Raw genomic sequence first — 15,437 nt, 5'->3', positions numbered from 1 at the left:
AGCGGATCGCAGAAGCGCGGCACCAGGTGACGATCTGACACATTGGTTTACATTTGTGTTTTCTCATTTACTGATGTTTTACTTTTTCTTTTGCGGGGGTACTGATGTTTTACTTCTTCTAATAGTAGTATATTCCAATGAAAAGGCTTGTGCTCATCAGTAACAAGAACGTTAGTAAACTAGAAACAGTTTAATACGTCATCAGCAAACAAGAAATTTGGGATTGCCATTTTTTAGGATTTTTAGAGAGTATTATGTTATTAACATCTGGTGTCTTGTTAGGTGTTCGTGAAACGGTCATAATCTGCCTATACCAATTGGTAGAGAAATGTACTGAATAGTGTTCTACAGGTATTTTGATGTAATGTTTGGATCTCTTATGGTGTTCCATTTGCTAGGAAGCAAGGCCTTTGCTAATTAGGGCCCATAATTCACTCCTCGAGACGAAAGATCTACTGGAATTCCTTCCGGGGATGATCAAGGGAGATGAATGCCTGCCAAATGTTGAAACTAGTTCTGAGAACAATTTTGTTGAGCTTGGGGCCTCATGGCGAGCACCTTTCTACGAGATGACTATCTGCTTTCAGAAGCCTCTTGGTCAGGTCAAGGCAGGTATAATCAAACCAAAAATTGTACGAGTACTTCTTGATGACCATGTTTACAGAATTATAGGTATGTATGATGCATAAGTGCATAAAGTCCTTCTCTACCATGTTTTAGGTACCTGCAATGTCCAAAAGAGATCCAGTCCATTATTTAATAGGATAGTCAGTGTTGAAGAAAACGATGAGGCAGAAGGAGAATTTCAGAGTAGACTTTATATTTTACCAAAAGGAAGTTGCTTCATGATGGTGAGTTAATCATTCTTTAGTGCAGGTGTCTCACCTAATTTCATCTAAGTGAACAGTCCATCTTTAATTTTTATTTTATCTTTTTGGCATGATGCTGATGATACATAAACTGAAGACTGACTTCACACATGTTCGTGATCTCATTCCTGGTATGTGAATGTAGCATACAAATGTTTTAATATGTTGTATTGATCCTGCTGTGCTTGTTAAGGTTGTATTGGCAGATGTGCTTAATTCGTTTATTTTGTGGATGATGTCCTCTGTCTCCAGATAATCCTAATATAGGGTACAACCTTATAGTTATTGACCCACCTTGGGAGAATGGATGTGTTCGCCAGAAAGAAGCGTAAGCTAACTCTTTCTTTCTTCTTCTTCTGCCAAGCAAGCAAAACTTTAGATTGTCCGGGCTTATTGATGGCTGACTTTCCTGTATTTCTCTTTTTTGTTTATTTGTGACGTGTCTTATTAGACTACACTGGATTGTTAACTTTGGATTAACTAGTTAAACTCTGGATTGCTATGCTTGAATGTTAGCACAGCTATCTGATATCTGACCTTTTTTTTCGAAAAGAGGGTTTGCCCCGGCCTCTGCATCAGAAAGATGCATACGGCCATATTATTGATAAGCAAAAGGTTACAACAGCTATCTGATATCTGACCTAAATGCATGTTTCTTTTCGCAGTATTCCTATATATTGCATTTTTAATTACAGCTTTTCTTATTTCTTGAAGCCTTCTTTTATATGTATATTTTGTGGTGTCCTATTATTTACGGATGTTTATGATTCACTGACCATGAACCATGTGTGCTGATATCATGTTCTCCTGTAATAAAACCCGATTTGGGGATATGCTTGTTGGTAGTTTCATGGAAACTAAATATTCTCGGACTAAAACGGATCCATCTTCTATTCTTCTCTATTGTTGTCATCTTTTTAATGTAATAATCCCATTTGTGCATGGCCAGCTAGGCATTTTTATGAATTGCAGTTCATTTTTTCAACAATGTATGCCCTAGGTATCCTACACTTCCCAATAGAAATTTGTTGTATCTTCCAGTTCAAGAACTTGCACATCCAGCTGGAGCTCTTCTGGTTTTGTGGATTACAAATCGGGAGAAACTGCGAAGATTTGTTGAGGAAGAATTGCTTCCATCTTGGGGGGTCAAAGACCCCACGGAGTTTTATTGGCTGAAGGTTTGCGGCTAATATCCATGTGCAACCTTTTATCTTTTATAACAATGATTTAATTGACACATTAGTAATTTTACAATGGTGTCATTATTTTTGTGCAATGCGGTCCTGAAATCTCAACAAATCACAGGTGAAGTCGGATGGTTCACTGATTGGCGATCTAGACTTGTTCCATCACAGGCCTTATGAGTGTCTCCTTCTTGGCTACATCAACGTTGTGAGTTCTTTCCTCTAGATTATTTGCCTTTTTTTTCTGGAATTCAACGTTTGATCTGGACTGTGTACCCTGAAATTGATATATTCTGGTCTCCTGGCTTTCTTCCTGGCAGAATAGAGAAGCTGAGTCAGGATCGAAGTTTAAGGTTCTACAAGGCAGCCAAGTAATTATGAGTGTTCCGGGTGCACACTCAAGGAAACCTCCTCTTCAGAGTATCCTTGCCTGTGATTTGTCACATTATGTCCTGTTTATCTTTTAGTTAATCATCTGCAATGAAGCATCTGTCCTGTCGAGCGGCTAGCGAGGGGCTCCCGCGACCCGCGCTAGGGTTCCTCCCCGCCGCTGCCCCCCTGCCCTCCTCCCCGTCTCGGCCCCCCTCCTCCTTCATCTTCCTTCGCCGCCTCCGGCGTGCCCGGGTGGCGCCGGCGGCGGCGGACGTCCCTTCCCGGTGCGCCTGGAGGGGGAGTCGGGGCTCCCTCCTGCCTGGCGGTGGTGCTGCTCGGCTGGCGGCGGTGAGGCCCGGCGGGAGTTTTGCGGGCCTCGGGTTCCCTCGACGCGGCGGCGTGGCCGTTGGCTGCGGGGCGGCGCGGTGGGCGGCTGGCCGGCGGCGCCCGCTCGGCCCAGATCTGGGCCCTTTTGGGCCCCATCTGGGCTGGGGCGGGCTTGCGGTCCGGGGTGCGACGGCGTGGCTCTTTGGTGGTGAGACAAGGGGGCCGTGGCTGCGGTGGAGGTGGCTCCGGCGGCCGGTGTGCTGCAGCGTGGCTACAGGGACTGTCCGGACCCATTGGGGTCCGGCCGGGCCGGTGGTGGCCTGGCAAGTCTCGGTGGAGGTTGTTCCCTCCTGTCGGCTGCGTTGCGGTTGCCTTCGAGCCTGGTGTCTTCTCATCCTACCTCCAGGTCTCGTGTTGGTGGCCTAAGTGAAACGGTGAAAATGGTGTGGTATCCGTGGTGGCACAGGCTGGTGGGCGGCATGTTGGGCGGTGCGCTTCCGATTGTCTGAGGTGGCGGTGGTGGTTTCGGGGCGGGAGAAATCTCTGGCGGCTCGTTCGCCACCGGCGCGGCTGCGCCCATGGGCCTTGCGGGACCCTCCTGAGGGGCGTTGGTGATACCCCCTTCCCCACTGCCATCCGCGTATCGGGGGAAACCCTAGGACTTGTCCGGGCAGCAGCGGCGTTGTCGTCGCATTTCTTCATGAAGATGTTGCTTGGTATGCGAGGCTTCAGAGTGCTTGGCGGGCGGTGGTTCTTCTCCGGTGGGTGCAGCGGGTGTCGGTCATCTTTGCTTAGTTGAGCTGCCGGCGTCGGCATTTGTTTCTTCTTGTTTCTTTCTCTTCTTTTTCTTTTGGGCTTGTTTGTACTGCGGCCCCAGCAAGCTGGTTGTATCGGTTGAACGTTGCTTTATAATCTAAAGCGGGGGGAAACCCTTTTTCGCATCTGTCCTGTCGTAAATGCAATGCGGCTCTTTTTATAGTGGCAGTATGATTTATGGCCAATCCTTAACCTGCAAAAGAAATTCTTTCAGAATATATTCCTGGTCCGAAGCCTCCAAGGTGCATAGAGCTTTTTGCAAGAGAATTGGGTTCCGGATGGACCTCGTGGGGAAACGAGCCGCTCCATTTCCAGGATTCAATGTACTTTTCAAAGAAGTAAATTGATACTACTAGACAAGAGCATGGTATGCACAGTTGAACAATTGCTGTATCGATGTAATGCTTTTGTCTTGTAGCATTATGTCTCGTGTGTTTTCTGTAAATAGCTAATTTCTTTCGGTTCTCTTATAATTCCCAGTCATGCCTCGCATTTTACACTGCTGTGTTTAGACTCTTATTACTAACTGACCGTATCATGCCTTGTTGCTTCTTCAGGTGGTGATGAACACCTGCGGCTGGATTTCGCATAGCGCTACACTGCATTTTGGACACTGGTTACCACTTACCACTAGTAGCTACGTAGTTGGTACGGAATGGCAAGTTGGCAACTAACGAGGTGCAGTTTTGTCAAAAGTTGGTAGGTTCGATTTGAACTAGTCTCTAAGCTTGACTGAAGGACGATCCACATTACAGTGCCGTTCCCCACAGAACTGTATCCCGCTGCTGCTTCTGTTCCCTGCTGCAGTGATCAAAAGTTGCCACCAAAACTTGAATTGTGCTCAAGGTCTTAGTGACTGGTCTGTCGATCTAACATGAACCCTGGTCCATTCTTGAAGGGAACATTTGGATGTAGATTGTTCATCCTCTTGGAGCAAAACGATTCCCTGGTGCTGAAAGATACTGGTGCTTGTGCCCGCATCCTTGTGTTGTGTGTACACTCTTCTCCGTTTCCTTGTACAGAATGCGTATTCCCTCTTCGAGTAGAAGAAGCCGTTGTCGCTGCTGCCGACGAGAACCACGTAGGAGCCGGCTCGGTGCGGACGTGCGCTGCGCGCAAGCCGGATGGTGGAAGCGACAGGGAGGTGAGGTCCGGCTACGTGTGTGGGTGTGCGTGTGGGTAGTGGGGCGGTGCATGGCAACGCAACGCTTGCGCGTAACGGTACGAGGCGTCGGGGCCAAGCCACGGCCACCCTCGTTCGTGCCGAGGCCGTTGCACCCGCACCCGACGGCGACCTCCAGTCCGAAACAACGAGTACCAACTCCGTGGCCGCGTAACGGATCCGTCGTCATTTCGCCGCTCGTTTCAAAACCCTCATTAGCCGCTCGCTCTTCAGGTCTGCGTCCATCTACATGCGCCTGCTTCCGAATCGTTGCAAGCTCCGTCGATCAGTTGGCACTTCAGACATGCCGGGCGTCAAGTCGGAGTCTCCGGCGAGCGGCTTGCCGGCGCTCCCGCGCATCCGCACCACTCGCCCTGCTGCGGCCTATTCCAAGGCAGCAAGAGCCAAGACGCGGGCAAGCACAAAGGCGGAAGCAGAGGAGAAGCGGCACAATGGTGGTAGGGGGGCGTGTGGGAGCTCACCGGAGCTGGAGAAGAGGAGGTGCTCCTGGATCACGGCCAACTCTGGTGACAAACTTCGATTGCTCCCTGCTTCGTTTCGTTACGTTTCCACTGTTCCCTAGAGTCCGTAATTTTGATCTGTGAACTCCATGATATGAAGTATATACTTTATCAGTTATCACAAGCATGTGATTTCTCAATTTTGAGCACGCACGCCATGAGGGTGCAGTACACATATAACTTCTTCTTTTTTTGAAACTTACACATATAACTTCTGATGATGCATGGTACATAACTTCTGTAGAACCCCTCTACGTTGCATTCCATGATGAAGAATGGGGAGCACCGGTGCACGATGACCGCAAGCTGTTTGAGCTGCTCACCTTATCACAAGCCTTAGCTGAGCTCTCCTGGCCTGTAATTTTGAGCAAGAGGGATGAGTTCAGGGAGATGATTGATGGTTTCTACAATGCATCCGTGTGTGACTGCACGGACAAGAAGATAAACCAGCTGTCCAAGTCAAACGGAAGCACGTTGTTGTCACAGCAAAAGATGCGAGCTGTGGCCGCAAACGCCAAGCAAATTCAAAAGGCAAGTTTTGTTTATGGTGAATTCAAATGGTAAAATGAATATTTACAAAATTTCCTCTAATTTATCGCTGAATGAGGACATATAAATCATTATCATTCTCATTCCTCCAACCAATCATAAGGGCCTCTTTGATTCATAGGATTTCCAAAACATGGGATTAGAGTGGCATGTCATTTTGAATCCTATAGGATCGTATGAGTGTTTGATTGTGCATAGGAAAAACATAGGATTCTTTTAAAGATGTTTGAGAGGATGAAAAATTTCCTATGAAATCTAGTGCAAATAAATCCTTTGAAAAAATTCCCGTGGTTTACAATCCTATGAATCAAACAACACACGTAGTAAAAATTCCTAAGGATTTCAATCCTCCAAAATTCCTTGAAATCCTTTGAATCAAAGAAGCCCTAAAATGTTACAGCAGACTAGCTTCTTTCGAAATAAAATGAAGCCATGTCGCACCCACTCAATAAAAGCCCAACAAGCCTTTGAATTTGCTATGGGCCATATGGCCCATACCTTGTGTGCTTTCAGAGTTTCAGATTCTGCACAATGTGACACTCGCATCAGTATTAGTATCGTACTGTAATATACAGTCATCAATTGCTTTTCATAAGTACACAACTGTTCGAACTGTTCTCAAACCGAATGCTTATAACTCGAACACCACCACCACTATATGCTATACTTATCATTTCTTGCTTGGATACTTGGACTAATGCTACTCATGAATTATACCACTATTTTGCAACCTGTATAGTATCCGTTCGGCAAAACAGATTCAGTGGTTTCTTCGAACAAAATCGACCCTTGGGTTTCACAACTTCTGGCAGTACTGATAATATCCTCGCTATCGCCAATGACTATCTGCAGGTAGTTCGTGAATTCGGATCGTTCGACAACTACTGCTGGAGCTTCGTGAACCACAGGCCCATCACAAACGGCTTCCGCTACGCTCGCCAAGTGCCCACCAAGACGCCCAAATCTGAGGCTATGAGCAAGGACCTGATGCGGCGAGGGTTCCAGTGCGTCGGCCCCACGACGGTCTACTCCTTCATGCAGGTCGCCGGCATCGTGAACGACCACCTACGGTGCTGCTTCAGGTTTGATCAGGCTGGCAGCCAGCCCAAGGCCGCCGAGGAGAACATGAGAGCCGATATAAGATTGGGGTCTCCCGCTTCAGAGGATTCAGAGATCAGCGAGGTGTAGTTAGGTCTCTGAACTTGCTCATCTTGTGTTTACCTTCCGTCAGACATGGCAGTTGGTTTGGCAGTGCATTTTGTGGTGTGACTGGTGTCAGGTCACTTGTAGTGTGAGTACATTATAGATTGTACAAAATGGTGAGACATGGTGCATGGTCAAGGTGTGGTTTGCTTTCTTAATTGCATGTAAAGCATCTGTATTGTGGAGTGTAAAATCGGTTGGCCATCATGCATGTATATATACCACATACAACATACATCACACATCATACAGTAAGCAGTGTGGTGTGGTTTTCTGACTATTTGCACCCGTATCTGTGCGCAAACGATGATGACAATTATCCATTTCTATGGTTGTTCTTTTGACTCCTAAATGTAGGTATGAGCTTATTGTTGCGTCGACATGGCAACGATGCATTCGTCAGCCCTTATGTCACACACTTGCCTTGTATGGCAAAATCACAAGATAAAGTTTGTTCCCTAGAGAAATGAACCCCTAAACAAACAAGCTAACCGTACCAACAAGAAAGTTCCACCACCTTTCATCCATCCATTCATCAAGTTGTTGTTAATTAGGCAACTAGAGTGACTAAGAAACACGTCCCTCCCTAAACTAATCACGGCACGATGGCCACGTTTCGCCTCGCCGTGGCCGTGATCACCTTCCTTAAACCTCTCTCGCACATAACCCCTTTCTTTAACCCTACACTTGGGGGCACTACTTAAACATTGGAATCAAATCATTTTGCCAAAAGAAATGCGTACCATACTCCTCGAGGGCGGCATCCTCGGTGTGCGTGCGCCGGGGTCGCTCGCTCCGCTCACACGGGCGGTGCGCCTTCCGGTGCACGTGTCGCTCTTCGGAGGGGCCAGGTCGGCAAACACGAGCCCATGCCATTGACACGCAATGACAGAGGAGCGCTTGTGGTGTGGCCGAAGCTGAGCTCCACAAAGCTAACGTGATTGTTTAATTAGCGCTAATGAGGCTTTGTCCGGATGTTTCCCGGCGCGCTGGTCCCCTACCTAGGAGCGGGCTAGCCTCATCCTTTGCCCGATTCAGTGGTTGGTGCTTAAGCTTTACTATCATGCAACTGGGATTAGTTTACTGCACTCTAGACATTAGGTTAAGGGAGGAGAAAAGGAGAGAGCACAATCCTAACAAACTATATCATGGCCCGAAGCATGCCATGTGTGCTGGTTCTAGTCTAGCTGCCACTGCCAGCCTTGGGGGTGAAGCTTCGAGCGCTTGCCGTCCAATGGATGGATCGATGCCGCGCGCGCTCCCCTAAAATGTGGCGCCTTTTATGGGAAAGCATGCACGCAAGATGGCCGGCCATGATTCCGGTTAAACTTGGCATTAGCGCTGCTGTCAGTAGAGAAACAAAGCATCGAGTTTACACCTGTTGCCGCGATGCCGCGCTCCTCCGCTTCTACTAGTACCGAGGTTAATTACGCACACATGTGTCGCGCCCTAGGTGGAGCCTGGGGTGGAGGGCCTCTCACAAGTTGAAACGTACGTTGTCTCCCTCTGTGGAGTACTGATCTCAAAACTGCAGCCATGGATTATTTGTCATGTTACGGCGGACACCGAGAGACGTACCAGTACATACATATTTCGGAATTCGGATTCGGTTAACTAGCTAGTCTTCTGGCGCTTGCAGAGATATACAATAGGTTTTTTTGGCGCGGTAATAATTAACCACCTACTGTGACAGCGGCGTGCCTTGTCCTGACCAATTGACCAAGCTTGGGGAAGACACATTGACTGACTCGACGGCGATCGGTCGGTCGGTCATGGATGGCAAAGCTTGGCGCGAAATTAGCTAGCTGCACGCGCGAGGAAACGACGAGGGCAGCGACCGGCTAGCTATACTAACCTAAGCGAGGAGGCCTTTTAAAATAACCCTGGCGATTAGTGGCGCTATCGCGCAAAAGGCCACGGGGGAGATCGGCCGTATCAAGCCCGCACTGTCACGCGCGCGCCCCTCGAGGAGGGCCAAGAGTGTGCGTACCCTACGTCGCTGCTGCCTGCTGCCCCGTTCGGCGTGCACATGCACGCCAGGAGACGGCTGCCCAATCAAATCGTAAAATGGATTTGATTTCGTCAAAGCGCCTACTAAGGCCTAGCCCTAGCAAAGCTTTTGCTGCAAATTGCGACGAGGTTGAGCCTTGACCGCTTGTTCGACCGGAAAGCGTGGTTAGATTAGGCGAGGTAGGCGAGCCTGTGTCAGAGCTAGCCGTGGCCCGAGGAGATTAGGTTTGGGTGGTCACCATGGTGTAATGTAATCCTCGCTCGATTTGATTAGGGGTGTTGTTAGTGAGTGATCAGCGGGCTGATTAACATATGGCGTCGGGATCCCGCAAGTTGGAGATGGGGAAACAGGAGCGGGAGGTGTCTGAGATAAGGATGGCAGTGGCAGCGCATAGTTTAAGCCCAAAGCTAGAGCCAGCTCTGGCTAGCCAATGGAGTAGTACCAACCTTGATTAGTTAAGTGCATAATTGAGCGATTCTGCGTGGTGTGCGTGATGCCAAAGGGGAGCCAAACTACGAGGGCATAGCCGTAGCCATAGGCATGTGACAAGGAATCACTGGCCGCCCCGCATTACTAGTTTAGCATCCAATTCCAAACGGCCGGTGCGTCGACAGAGCTCTCAGGTTTTTGTTCATACACACACACACACCCCTCAAACATGTCGATTTTGGATAATGGAAGGCTTTAGTTTTGCAAATATTTCCTTCGTCCTAAAATACTTGTCCCTAAAATGAATATATCTCGACTTATTTTAGTTATAGATAAATCTATTTTATTTATTTCTAGGACAATTATTTTCGGACGAAGGGAGTAAAATTGAAAGCTGTTGAAGGTAGCTAGACTTTGTGGCTTTAGTGTGAGGTGCAAAATGAAAAGTCCAAAGCTGGCTACTGTGTAAGCTAAGTGAAGCTTGTGGAGGAAATAACCGTGCCCTAAGCAAAGCTAATCAATCAGCACTGGTGTGGTCGACCACATCGGTGATCCTTGTCTGGCGTCCAAACCACGGGGGTGGCCTGATTGATTGGCCGGTGGGCGGTCGACGTGGAGCGAGGTTGGCAACCATGGGGGGTGGCTGCACGTGAAACGCCGACGAATCGTACGCCACCTTTGGGCAGTCGACCAGGCCGGCGCGCGCAGGTCCAAACCTTATCCCGATCGTAGTACGAGCCACGTGACGGCTAATTGGGCTTTGCTCTCAGGCTCGGAGGTGATTTGCCCAAAGCGCAGACACATGTGCGAGCCATGCACGCTCTGATTAGCTAAGTGATCTTCATCTGATTGTGGACGTAAAAGGGCGGGCTAGATTTGGACTATACCGGTGTGGCGTCAATCAACCTCTCTCTTCTCAATGCGTGTCGACCGTCCTACCGGATTGGAAAGCGCATATGACCATTTTTCTCTTCTTTTTTGATTGAAATTGAATAGTATAACGATTCTTCGCTCGTACGTAAGAGTTTAAGCTTAGCCGCGGGTGCTGCGTGCTACGTACATCTTACTTTTGAGCGCTGCCAATACTTTCTCGCACGCCTAGTGCCTCCTTTAGGCTTTTGCGCAAGGTAGTAGTCGTGCACCTTAGTTGCTACTAGTACCGATGATTACAGTGAATCTTAATTATCCCCTCCGTCTACAAAAAAGGTCTATAAATTTTACTGACCTCAAACGGTCCATAGTTTGACCATGTGATGTAGGAAAAATCATCAACAACTATACAATACCGACCAGATCAATATAGATATGTTTTATTGTGTATGTAATGATATTACATTTGGTCCGTAGTTCTTGATAGTTTTCTTAGAAACTCGGTCAAATTTTGCATTGTTTAACTTCAGACAAATTTTACTGGCCTTCTTTTCACAAATAGAGGGAGTACCTCCAATGATTTCTTACCAGCATGTATATTCATGCTTAACTCTGCGGAGAAATTTACCACCAAGAAAGTCTCCCTTAAAAAATGTACATTTTTAAGTTGATTGTTTTTATTTTTGTGTCTAAATCGACTATAAAAATAATATAAATTCGGCTTAGTAAAATAGGCAACATGCACCCTTTAAGAATTAAGAAATGCAGCTATATGAAAAGGTTTCACTAAACAAAAGTTGTACTTGTAAAAAAGAAACTCACTGTTTTCACACACACAAAAACTCACAAGACAGAACATTAGGAAAACCGAAAAATAAACGTAGGCAATCACTAGAAGTTGAATATACTATAGTAGACTGTAAAAAACACCCATTGAATAGTCCAAGTCAAGGCAATCAACCAAGGACCCTAAAGTGAAGGCCATCAACTGCTACGTAGTACCGCGGTCCGTTCGACAGCTGACGGATATATAGAAGACAAGTGAAAGTGTACTGCTCATATTCCCCGCAGCAATTAGTTATGCACCCATGCTATCGGCACATGTATACGTGACAGCTCGACCTATATCTAGATCCCGCCCCGCGCTCTTTTGAATTGTCTTCTCTAGGAGTCTAGGAGGACCCAGGTGTGCCTAATCATATATTTTCTTTTCATATGGTAATAATATGTGTCTCATTCATATTATAAAGATCAATATACAAATCATGTAACGACAGATATGAGAAAACTGAAAAAATAATAAAACATCTCTGAGCTTGGCATAAACGCCCGTCATTTGCCCCCGGCACCACCACAACCCGTGGCGGAGCTAGCAGAGAACGGCGGAGGGGGCTAATCAGTAAATATGATTGTTTTGAGGGGGGGGGGCTAATGACTACTTTTTTCTTCAATCTTAACCTCTGGAAAAAAAATCTTCAATGTTTTCTCTATATCTTGGAGGGGCCACAGCCCCCCAGAAGTGTATATAACTCCGTCGATGACCACAGTTAAAGAAAAAAATAACGGATCACCTTCTTATCTGAGCTCGGCACGGCTTCATCGCTGATATGCAGCTTTGAGACCGCCTGACCATATATGTACATGTGTTTTCACGAAAAAAAATATGTACACGTATAGGTATAGCAACCCCCTACAGGGGATAGCTAGTCATGCCATGCAGCTACTTTGGTCACTTGTTGTTGTTTCCGTGAAATAGAAAGGCAAAACGACGACGGTAATAAAGGCAAAAATGCACGGTGATCCGTCGTGCGATTCACTCATGCGATGCGCGATGCGTGCGTGCGTGTGTGTGTGCGCGTGCGCACCTTGCGAAAGCGATGAGCTAGCCGAGTCGAGCAAAGGTTCCTGTCCATCTCCTGTGGACTTGGGATTAGCTAGCCGCGATGGATGGCGATGAGAGGGAACGGGTGACACGTCTCGAGCCAGCGACCGCAAAGCAACACAAACGGAAACGGGTGCTGTGGCTGGAGCTGGAACCGGACCCCCATTCCACGCGACTGCTGCGTATGCTAGGGCGCTGACATCTGGTGCACTTGGCTGCGCTGCGTACGTACGACCGCCGGCGGCGGCTTTGTGCGATTGATGCGCCCGGCGGTCCAGGCTGCATTTCGTTTGCAGGCAGCGCGCGCGCGAGCGGCAGGGCCAGATGCAGCGCACACGCATGGACGCGCGGCGTGGCGGCACGGGGGCAGGCGGCGAGAGCTGCCCTGCGCGCTGGACCGGCCGGCTTTTGTCTGGGTTGGTCGGCCGGCCCCTGGCTAGTGCGCGCAGGGCAAGCAGCTGTAGCTAGGAGTGGGACTGACTGGCCACGCACGCGGCATGTCCTGTGCCCCCGCGCGCTGGGCGCTCACCATCCATTGGCGTGGATAGGATGCGTCAGTCCGCCAGAGCGAGCGAGCGAGAGAGAGAGAGAGAGGAGACGTCGCTCTCGTCGGAAAGGCCGGGACGGGACTGCGCCGGCCCCTGCGCCTCCGATGGTGCGCCAACAGGAGATTTGGAGGGGGAGGGGGGCGGCCGGACGCGCCGCAGCGGCCGACGCGTGGCGGCACGGCGAGCCCCCCCCCGCGCACGGCCCCGGGCGACGCCGGGACCGCGTCCCATGTGCCACCGATGGCGACCCACAGCCAGTGTCCACTTTGGCCAATTGCGCGCTGCCTTTCTTATCTACTCCTAGTCTTTACCAGTAGTTCCTCGCTCGATCGGGTTCCGGCGGCCCCCCACGTCGTCCTTGTGTCTCCTCTCTTCTCTTCTCTCATGGTGGCGAGTGAGTGAGGCTGTCGTCACTCTCGCCAGTCGTGTTCACTGCCCGTGCGTCCCCTGTTCGTCTCTATATGTACGTGGGTCACGCGTACACAAGCATGCAGCTGGTCGTACGTATCACTTGGACACGGTGTTGATTAATCGTGCAGGGGGGATTTCCGTTTCCAAGACGGACGTCGAATCTTGCTGTTCCTCAGATGGTGCCACGCGCGGAATTGGGGCCGCGCCAGACCAGATCTTGATTTGATAGAGTAAATTAACTGACGTTCGAGTGCTAGTCTTATGCCATCAGCAGACACTCGCCGATCGATCCGGGCCCGTTTGATGTCAACCCTGTTTTTACGTGTACTGTTTTTATTTCATTTTTTGATGATGAGTGCACATAAATTCTACACGTTCTTAATTTTTGACTTTGAAACGAGAGAGAGAAAAAAGGTGGAAATCTTACAATTTTTTTTATCAGGGTAGAGCTGACCTGCGAATGAAAGCGAAATCGACCTATTCGACTTGACATCCATGGGCTAGCTGCTAGCATCAAAATCATGGATTGTGAGGCCTTTCCTCTGCAAAACCAACATGTATTCTCACACAAGTGACAAGTCACAGCAATCGTTTGGAACTTGCGACATCCGTGTGCATGCACCTTTCATGTGGGGAAGGAAACAATTCTCCGATGGATCGATGTGCAATATATCGCCATCCTCTCACTCTCTCAGGTCGTTGTCACGCACGCTACCAGGCCACACACACCCTTGGCGCCTCCTGTGCTCGCACGCCGGCCGCGAATATATGTCTCAGCCACGTCCAAATCCGTCACTCGGCCAAAAAGGAATTAATACTGGTCACTGCTTACTTCAAAGCTAGCTGACTAAACTGATCCGCACTCAGGCCAATTTCTAAAGGGAACATCAAATCATCAAATGCGACAACTAGCTTTTTTCACCATGGTTCACAGTGATAAAGCGCCCCTTTTCGAAGAAAAGAAAATGGTTCACAGTGACAGCAAAGGTAAAAGTCTATACCGCACAAAGTTGGTAAAAAAAGACCAGCAAAGTATTGCCTCAATACCACTAGTGCATGTCCGGTTTTTATTTTCGAATTGGTGCACATAGAAGTTATCTATATATGAAAATTAAAGCTTCCAAACTCCTGAGAACTATAGGTGATTGCAAAATCGTGAACTTCTAGGTTGGTTTGTAGACCGTGCGACTAGTTCATGATTCAGGCTCATCGAGCGGGAGACGATGACGATGTGGAGCGGAGGAAGTTTCATGGGTTTGGGGTGGGGGAGGCGAGGTTCGCGATGCCAGAGAAGATTTTAGAGGCGTGGTAGGATTAGAGGGATGGTCGGGGTGACGATGGGTGGCAGTTGGGTCGGTGACATGACGCGGTAACGGGGCATTCATGAACGACGTGGCATCTTGTTAGGTTGGTCAGGAGGGTGGATGGTTGTGGCTAGGTTGAAGAATAACGAAGGAGCCGTAGGATTGAAATCCGATGGTTAGTTCAAATAACTGCATTTTTTGGAAGTTTTTAAGTGGTTGTCCACCAAGTGTTTCATAATTTTGATAGTGCAAAAAGATAATTATCTTTATATATAACTTATCATTGCTTAGATCCTCCGGGGGATCCATATCATAACATTGAACTAGTACGGTGGTAAGTCGTGTCAAGTAATTAGTGCTAAAATTGGTATGAACATGTAGGATAGTAGGAGTAGGAATAATTAATACATGCAATTACTAAACAGTAAATGTGAAATAAGCCTAGCTTAGATGGTTATGTACCTTGTGGTGAAACCAGGCCACTTGGGTTCACGTTCTAAACTTGACATGGATGTTTGTATATTTCCTGGATTTTTTCAGTCTCTTTGTCGCTATTTTCTCGGTGGTATGATGTGCCCGTCGACTACGAGATGCATGTAGCGACTTTGCAATCTCGAGATCTGCCGGCTCGATCTCTTGGAGATGCCTATGGGGATAGGGTTGTGTGGATGTATTTATAGGGATGGGCGTTCATGTATTGTGTTTAAAAAAAATGCCAAACAAGAAATTGTGTGTGGCGAGTTAATTAATCAACACATGACTAATGCAGTTGTTTATTTTCATAGGGAAATTGTACTGGTCATGTGATAACGTACTCGAGTTTGCAACATCGTGTGGTTGGACTTTGTACGGCAGTTTGTCTTTGTCCGGTGGATGGGGTGCCTATGGAACGCCAACACGTACATAGCACAAGCAGTCGCGTGGGGTATGGACGCAGCAGTAACTTGGAAGGGAGGAGCCAACATTTTCCAAGACGAAA

The 15,437-nt window shown here is 48.1% G+C and overlaps 1 pseudogene; it reads left to right on the top strand.

The window, feature by feature from the left end:
* LOC125554857 overlaps nt 1–7,251 on the top strand; it is a 28,173-nt pseudogene extending 20,922 nt beyond the window's left edge.
* Nucleotides 7,252–15,437: the final 8,186 nt, after the last annotated feature.

This window comes from Triticum urartu, chromosome 4 (assembly GCF_003073215.2).
Source record: "Triticum urartu cultivar G1812 chromosome 4, Tu2.1, whole genome shotgun sequence".
NCBI classification, from domain to species: Eukaryota; Viridiplantae; Streptophyta; class Magnoliopsida; order Poales; family Poaceae; genus Triticum; species Triticum urartu.
Note: the sequence above shows the minus strand (reverse complement) of the source record. Positions and strands in the feature narration are given on the sequence as shown.